General features: G+C 43.3%; 1 long non-coding RNA gene across 1 annotated transcript; it reads right to left on the bottom strand.

Moving 5' to 3' along the window:
* Positions 1 to 8,378: 8,378 nt before the first annotated feature.
* Positions 8,379 to 8,611, bottom strand: LOC116656421. Its single transcript, XR_004311381.2, has 2 exons — positions 8,475 to 8,611; positions 8,379 to 8,415 (listed from the first exon to the last, which is right to left on the bottom strand). It is a non-coding gene; the product is annotated as an uncharacterized LOC116656421 (long non-coding RNA).
* Positions 8,612 to 9,074: the final 463 nt, after the last annotated feature.

The following is a 9,074-nucleotide window of genomic DNA, read 5'->3' as shown; positions in this document are numbered from 1 at the left end:
AACTTTGGGTTACAATTGTCCTGGTTTTATCTTCAAAAATCGTATTAAGTAAGCTATTACTCGTATTAATGTATATATGCAAGATAACTTTTGCATCAATTCGTAAATCGCGTCATCTTTGGCTTTTATTAATGTATTTAATATTAAGGATTCCTCAAAGATTGGCGGCTGTGGCTATTGGCTTTTTGGATCAGTCAACCATTTGGGTCCTCTCTTCCAATTGATTTTCACTAACTCCTCTTGACGCTAGGTCTGATGGATTATCCTGGGATCTTATATGATTCCATTCTGCATTTTTTAATGACCGAATTTCATCTGTTCTATGCCTGGTAATTTTATCTTTAACCCATTCTTAATGCAGGCCAGCGTTGGTTGAATCACTCCATGCATATAGTTCTACTTTATAATTTTTCATGGCTTCTATTATGCGCATCATTAACATACTCAGCTGCGCATAATTCTAGTTTTGGAATAGTTTTCCTTTTTTTGATCGGATTCACTTTACTTTTGCCAGCGATTATGATTACTTCTGATCCCACCTTGAAAAATACTACTGCCACACAAACCTTTTTCGACGCGTCTGCAAAGCAATGAATTTGTATACATAATTCTAATTTAAAAAGAATCCATCTAGGGACTCTTATTTGCCCCATCGCCTCTAACCCTGATTTGTATTCTTCCCATTCCTTACGATCTTCATTAACTAGCTCTTGATGCCAGTTGATTCCTGCTGTCCACAACTTTTGCATGAAGATTTGTCCCACAATCGTTACCGGTGCCAACCAGCCTTGTGGGCTATGGATAAAATATTTTTAATAATGTGGACAAGACGAATCTTTTAGTTAATATTTTAGGTTCAGTACAACATACTGTAAATTTAAACTCGCCCTTACTAGGTTCTTATTGTAGCCCTAAGGTTTTTAAAAATTCATCTTCTCTGATGCAAATTGTTTTATTATCTCCTGAATTTTCTACCATTTCTAATATTTTTGTGTTATTTAAAAACCCACTTTCTCAAATTAAACCCAGAGTTCGATAGTTCTTTAGAGATTAAATGAACTATGGTTGTGGCATCTTCTATTGAATTTGCTCCTGTCATGAGTTCGTCCATATAAAAATAATTTTTTATTATTTCTCCAATCATTTTGTTTTCACAATTTTCACCTATATCTGCTAATACTCTATTTGCTAAATATGGAGCGGAAGCGGTACCATAAGTAACCGTAGTTAGTTTGTAGGTTTTTACTGTAGTTTTAGGGTCATCCCTCCACAATATATATTGACATTTTTTATCTTTGTGTTTTATTTTAATTTTTCGGTAAATTTCTCAATGTCCGATTATACCATATATTCCCACTTACGCCATTTTATAATTATATCGAAAATATCTTTTTGAACCTTTGGTCCAACCCACATAATATCATTTAGGCTTTTTTTATTACTAGTTTTGGCTGAAGCATCAAAAACTACTCTTAATTTTGTTGTGAGGCTGGATTCTCTGATAACAGCTTGGTGAGGAAGGTAATATTTTCTTTCATCATTTACTTCTACCATATGTCCTAAGGCTAAATATTTTTTCATAAATTTTGAATAACACAAAATATCTTGTGTACAAAATTTCATAAGGCTCCGCCCGAAGTTAGCTTTCCTTTCTTGTTTATTAGTTTTTTAGGTGGTAACTTATTTCCAACTGATGTCAACGAACTAAGCCGTTGATCTAAAAATTCGATGACATCTTTTAAATTCTGGATATCATTTGAATTTTTTACTTGGCCCTCATATTGTGGTAGAGCCTCAATAATAAATTTCTTTATAATTATATGAGCAAAAATGAAATCTGTTTTTTCGGTCAGATTTGCTTTGAGACGCATCATATAAATAGATTCATTTATAGAAACAATTGTATTTTTTAAATGCCTTTTATATGTCATAATTATTCATCATAATTATTGCCTAAGCCAAGCAATAAATGGGAAACCACATTTCGTGCTTCTCCTTTTATATCACTTTTAAGGTAGCTTAGCTTCAAGGATGGACTTCTTGAATGCACAAGCTCATTAGATAGATCATAAAACTGATAAAAAAATAAACTTTGGAGTTTCCAAAGAAATTGGGGACCGCAATTTTTGGTAGGGTAGGTAGTTCGTCTATTTTAGGACTACCACCTTCTACCTTTTTTAATCGATTTTATTGTTCATTAACTCAATGTGTATCTTAACATCGTCTTTGAACCCTATTATTTTTTACTTATATTTGTTATTAAGCCCCTCAATATTTATCAAATCGGACACTGCTGAGAAACATTTTTAATTTTTTAATTCTAATCGGAAAGGTTTCATCTTTCCTTTCCCAAATTTCTATATATGTTTTGTCGAGGTAATCCTCGAGATTCTTTATAGCACCCTCAAGCCTATAGAAAAGCTCAGTCTGGCCAAAAATCTTTTTAATTTTATCCTTGGCGGACTTAAATTTTGATAGCATGCTCTCGAAATGATTTTTTTTAAATATTCGTGTTCCACAGACCCAAGTTGAAGAAAATTATAGTGATTCGTACAGGCTCTTAGCTCAATATTTTAAAGTGATTACCCATCCTCTTCTAAATAGGCATTTTTTCAGGTGAGACGCACCTGGTCTTCAATAATTGCAATTTTTTCTTTTTTTGAATTTTTTTTGTTTAAATTAAAATTAAATTGAAGTTATAAAACTGAAAAGAAAACCAAACTTGCCGATGACTATAATTGCTGTTGTTTTGCTGATTTTATTGTCGGTGGGGATGCTGCTTCTGCTAGGGATGTTGTCACTGCTGCTTGGGCTGATGTGGCTCCTAATGTTGTTGTCGCTGCGGATGTGGCTCCAGCTTGTGTAATGTTTATATTTATACCCTTGCAGAGTGTATTATAATTTTGGTCAAAAGTGTGCAACGCAGTGAAGGAGACATCTCCGAACCTATAAAGTATATATATTCTTAATCAGGATCACCTCCTTAGTCGATATAAGCATGTCCGTCGGTCCGTCTGTCTGTCTGTCTGTCGGTTTCTACGCAGACTTGTCTCTCAGTTTTAGAGCTATCGAGTTGAAACTTTGCACACATACTTCTTTTGGCTGCAGGCAGTATATACGTCAGAACGGCCGGGATCGATCGACTATATCCTTTAGCTGCCATATAACTGATTGACCGGAAATGCCATAACTTTGATGTTTTTTAAGTTAGAGAGTTGGGACTTTCCACACATGGTACATTTGGCCAAAATATCTCATCTACAATATTTTATAAGGATCGGCCGACTATATCCTATAGCTCTCATAGAACGATCGGAATTGGCATAACTTTGTTGTTTTTTTAGAAAGATGAGACTTCCGTCACTGTGGACTGAAGTCCACGAGGTGACGACCTGCATGCCTTGGCGTGTGCGAGGAAACTCTATATATAGCCGAAGAATTAAAAATTTTCTGTAGGCAACCGATCTAAATGAATTATATACCAATCGGAAGGTATTGTTTCAATTTGTGTCGAAACATATTCCAAAAGTTATTTGGTTTGGGAGAAATTAGGGTGAAAGTAGAAAAATTTTTAATCACTAAAGTGGGGCTGGTGGACACACACGATTGGTACCTCAACAGACCCGATCCGACAAGCACGTCAGCACTGCAGCGTCGGATGGGCCAGCGCTGCTGTGTTTAGAAAAGCGGAAAGGGAGAAATGCGTCGAGCACAGACGGCATGCGGGGGCAGCAGCGGGGGCAAGAGGAACTCGCACGGCGTCGCGCACGAAAGAGGGAGGAGGAGGAATCACCGTGGAACGTAACGGTCCCGGCCGGGCCTCCGCGGCCGCGCTCGAAGGTCGTAGGAAACAGCGGGGACGGCGGGGAACGAAGCGGCCGGCGACCGCGCAGCTGTGTTTACAAAATGCACAAAAACACAGAAATGCATTTTGAATGTCCAGGGGGGGATCGCGGGGTATCGGGACGAAGTCCGATGACCGGCACAAAAATAATGCGGATCGGAGGCCCAAACGGGGCAATCGGGGGGGAACAATAAAAAAAGAAAGACGGTAGAAAGCCGATAGAAAGACGGCGGGATTGGAGAAAGCTAACGGAGAAAGTGAATGAGCGGAGGATTATCGGCAGGAAGTAGATTCGCAAGGATTAACGGGCGCCTCTGGCACTATATAAGGAGGGCCCCTGGAGCGAATCGAGGCCGAGTCTTCTAGGGAAGCTGGGAGAGTGAGTGAAAGACCCCCCGTGGGTAAGTCTGCCATTCAAGTTGGAAAGCTTCCTTGAAGAGTTAGGAGTACAGGCTGAAGGACCCCCCGTGGGTAAGTCCGACAGTCCTAAGTGCGGGCTATTAAAGCGAGTGAGCAAGGATATACGAAAATAGCTTAAGGACCCCCTGTGGGTAAGTCCGGCAGCAGCAGCATAGCAGCGACGACGAGGGAGCAGCGGCAACCGTAGAGCAGCGACGACGAGAGAGCAGCAGCGACGGACAGGCAGCGGCAGCAGAAGACGACAAGCAGCAACACAGGCCCCGCAACCAGAGTCCGTGAGTCCGAACGAAGGGAACCGAGAGCCGTTTCGGCGCCCGGCACCAAGACCGCACGACCTGCCGGGCGCAAGCTTTGGGAGGGCGTGCTTATTGGCACCAACCCGGAGCGGGGATCGGGGATCGACGGGAGGGCGAGCGGTCGGTCGGCTGAGCCAGACAGCCGGTGAGATTCTCTTTATTGCTTTGTAAATTAATTACAATAAAGGGGATTTATTTGAAAAGAAGCAATACCGTGTTATTTCTGGGCTCGGGCAATCACGTCGAATCAATAAATTCGGTGGAACGAACCCTCAACCTCTGTGAGCTAGCCGCGGCATTTGTTGCGAGCAAAACATAGCAAAACAGTTCGTTACACCTGGCGCCCAACGTGCGTGATTGCTTTAGAGTCTAGGAGTAACACTGCTTCAAGATGGGGAGGAAAAATTGGATCTACGCGCTTCGCAAAGAAGAGTTGTGCGAAGTGTGCAGAGAGCTCGGTCTCGCAGCGAATGGAACCGTGGAGATCATGAGGGCACTGGTGGCAAGGTGGGTTGACGAAACAAAGGAGGATGAAGTGATGGTGGTCGCGCGGGGATTCGAGGAGAAGTTCGCGCAGAGGACCACGCCGAGGCAGAGAGCGGTGAGCGAATCGGAAAAGCTCATCCAAAGTCTGGCAGTGGCAGAAATGAAGAGCATGAGGAGCATGGAGCCACAAGTGCGGAAGCCAGTGCCGGTACAGGTGGACTATGCGAAGGTGGCGAGACAAGTCCGAGAGTGGTCGTTCCGATTCGACGGAACAGGGGATCCTCTCGAGTTCGTGGACCAAGTAGCATGGTCTGCCAAAACATACGGGATGGATATAAACACAATCCCGCGAGCGATGCCCGAACTACTCCAGGGCAGAGCGCAAAAATGGTTCCTAATGAACGACGAGGAGTGGCCCACATGGGAGGAGTTCAGAAGGAGCTTCGAGGCCTTTTTCCTGCCAAAAGGATACTTCGAGAAACTGGCAGACCAGGTAAAGCAGCGGAAGCAACAGCGAGGAGAGCCTTTCAAAGAGTACATGGTGGACCTTCAGGCGCTAATGAAGCCGTTAGGAAAGTCCACAAAGGAGGTCATCGATAGGCTCGTGGAGAACTGCATGCCACGCATGAAAATGTTCATGAGACCCTACGCATGTGCATCACTCGAGGAGGTCATGGGTCTAGCCGAAGAATTCGAGGAGCTGGCTTTGAAAGAGGAGGTCTTCAATAGACAGTCCCCAGCGGTAGACAGAAGATGGCCAAAGGAGGAGTTGCACCATAAACCACCGGAGCAACAGAGCCATCCAGGACAGGGACGGGGGCAGAGATGGCAGCCTGAGGAGCATCGCCAAATGCCACAGCAACATCAGCCGAGCCAGCAATGGGCAGGCCCAAGGCAACAACAGCCGAACCAACAATGGGCAGCAAACCAAATCCAAAGGCAGCCGAACATGCAGCGGGCAGCGACGCCTGGACAGGGACACGTAGAAAACCCAGGACAGGCGTGCAACAGATGCGGAGGCATGGGCCATTGGGCCAGCGGGTGCAGGAACCCCAGAATTTTGTTCTGCAGGATGTGCGGCGCAGTGGGGGTGAGAAGCACGGAATGCTGCCAAAGAGTGGGAAACGTGCAGCGATCCCAGCCATAGAGAGGAAGGCGGAGATCGCGAGGTGCTGCCTCTCAGAGATAGTTGGAGGATTAACCGGAGACGATCAGCAATTGGCGGCGGTCATCAAGGTCGGAGGAGCAGAAGTGAGGGCCATGGTGGACACCGGGGCAACGGCTAGCTTCATTTCAGAAAAGCTAGCAGAGGACCCGGGAATCGCCGGAGAACGGAAAGCGACAAGGAGACTAGTAAAGTTGGCCAACGGGAGCCACATAGAAACTCAAATGGTACTCCTAACAACTGTAAGCTTTGGCAACAAGAAAAAGGATTTGAATATGATAGTGTTGCCAGGCATGGGTGCTTGGATGGGATTTCCTCGCAGAATTCGGCACAACAATCAACTGCGCAGGCCACCAAGTCACGATTCCGAGAAGAGAAAGATGGAGCGGATGCCTGGAGGATAGGCTGTCCATAGCCATAGCGGGACCCTCGGAGGAATGGGAGCGCGAGCGGGACAAAAGGTTCATCGAAGAAGAGCTGGCGGAGTTCAGGAATCAGAAGGGTTGTTCAAACATAACCCAGCATAAAATCACGATGAAGGACGACATCCCAATTAAACAAAGATATTACCCAAAGAACCCCAAAATACAGGGGGAAATCAATGAAAAGGTGAAAGAACTGCTGGAGAAGGGATGCATCGAACCTTCAAACAGCGCCTACAGCTCACCCATTGTCATGGTGAAGAAAAAGACGGGCCAGTGGAGGATGTGCGTAGAGTTTCGGCAGATAAACGCAAAGTCAGTGAAGGATGCGTACCCGATGCCAAGAATAAACATCATTTTGGAGCAATTGAGGGAGGCAAAATTTTTCAGCAGCCTCGACCTGAAGGACGGCTATTGGCAAATCCGACTTGAGGAAGAGAGCCGGAAATACACGGCCTTTACTGTACCAGGGAAAGGCCTGTACCAGTGGAAGGTGATGCTGTTCGGACTACACTCGGCTTCGGCAACTTTTCAAAGGGCTTTAGACCAGGTCATAGGCCCGGACATGGCTCCCCACGCATTCGCGTACCAACCAGGACGATATAATAGTGATCGGGCGCACGAGGGAGGACCACATGGCAAATTTAAGGGAAGTTTTCCGAAGACTGAAGGCGGCAAGCTTAAGGATAAACACAGATAAGTGCCACTTCTTCAGGGAAGAGCTGTTGTACCTGGGCCATCGGATAACGAGTCAAGGAATTGGTATGGATCCGGGAAAAGTTGCAGCGATCACGGAATTGGAACCACCGACAAACGTGAAAGGAGTACGGCAGTTCATAGGGATGGCGTCGTGGTATCGACGTCGAGACAACAAGAAGCGTTCGAGAAGTTAAAGTCACGTTTAGCAGAGGACCCGGTGCTGGCATGCCCAGACTTCACGAAGAAGTTTGTACTGCAAACGGACGCCAGCGATTACGGCGTAGGCGCTGATGAGGGCGGATGAGGGCGAGCGAGTGGTCGCTTACGCCAGCCGAACGCTAATAGGCGCGGAGAAGAACTACTCGGCAACAGAGAAAGAGTGTCTAGCAATAATCTGGGCAATTCGGCAAATGAGGCCATACCTGGAGGGATACCAGTTCGACGTGATAACGGATCACATGGCGCTGAAGTGGTTAAACAACATAGAGAGTAGGGTGGGTCGAATTCCAACAAGTTGTTCAAATCGAATTCTAATAGTGCGGAAAACTTGCTACGGAATACTACAAGCATTTTGCAAAAAAAAATTTTGAAATCGGTCAATATCTTCTGTTTGCGCATCGCACTTAAAGTTTCGAAAAATTTTCGAAAATACCGAATTTTCAAAACTTCTTAAAAGTACGATTTAGTCGCAATTTTCCAAAGTTTTACTTATTATAATATTTATTTTGAATCATTTAAAAGGTTTTTTCGTAATTAGGTAAATCAATAGTGGTTTTAAGAATTTAAAATAAATAAGTTTTTAGTACAAATTTCATGCATTACGATTGTTTTTCACGCTCAGCTTTCCCCAGGATCAACGACGAGGACGTAGTGAAAAATCTGATCCCATTTTTTTTATTGCTATTTTTTTATTTGTTTTTAATGATTTTTTTGTATTTTTTTAATGATTTATAAATTTTTTTTTTATTTTTTTTAGATTTTTTAAAATTTTTTTTGTTGTTTTTTTTTAAATTTTCTTTTTGTTTTTCGATTTTGTTTTATTTGTCTTTTGTATACTGGGACTTGTTCTCAAATTTAGGCAAACTGCAACGAGAATATAAAGTTGAGCGTATGTAACCATCCCTATTGTGATAACCACATACCTTCTTCGACGCTTCAGTAATAAGCTTAACAGTTCGCTCTACTGCTTGAGTGTGGCATGGAAAGCTTAGCAAGTTGCTTTGACCGATTGATAGTTGGTTATCAATGGAAGATACCAAAACTGCATTTGACACATTCCTAAGTACTGGAGGAGGTGAAACTACTGTAGAAGACCAGTCGATCATTTCATAGTACTTAGTGGCATTAGATTATACATATCGAGTGAAGAGCCCTCCGAAAACTTAGTTCACATAGTTACATTTATAATGAAAGTGTATTTACCTACTTGGTTTCAAATAAAAATGAGTGATTCAATAACAGATGGTGCGAGACATGTCTTCACTATGATTAAAAATTCTCGATACTTGCCAAAACGTCTTTTAAAAGTAGTTGATCCTGTAATTCAACACAATGCTTATTTCGCGCATCCTGAAAATTTGCTTTTGTCTATGCTCACAGATGAAAATCTTAATTTACGTAAGATCGGGTTGCAAAGAATTTTAAAAGCCAGAGAGAAGACTCCTACTGCGGAGACTTCGGTGCGCTCGTTCCTTTTGCCAAAACTAAACTTTAATGCCACTAAGTACTATGAAATGATCGAC

This window comes from Drosophila ananassae, chromosome XL (assembly GCF_017639315.1).
Source record: "Drosophila ananassae strain 14024-0371.13 chromosome XL, ASM1763931v2, whole genome shotgun sequence".
In the NCBI taxonomy this organism is placed as follows: domain Eukaryota; kingdom Metazoa; phylum Arthropoda; class Insecta; order Diptera; family Drosophilidae; genus Drosophila; species Drosophila ananassae.
The sequence above is the reverse complement of the archived record's forward strand: the minus strand, read 5'-3'. Positions and strand labels throughout refer to the sequence as shown.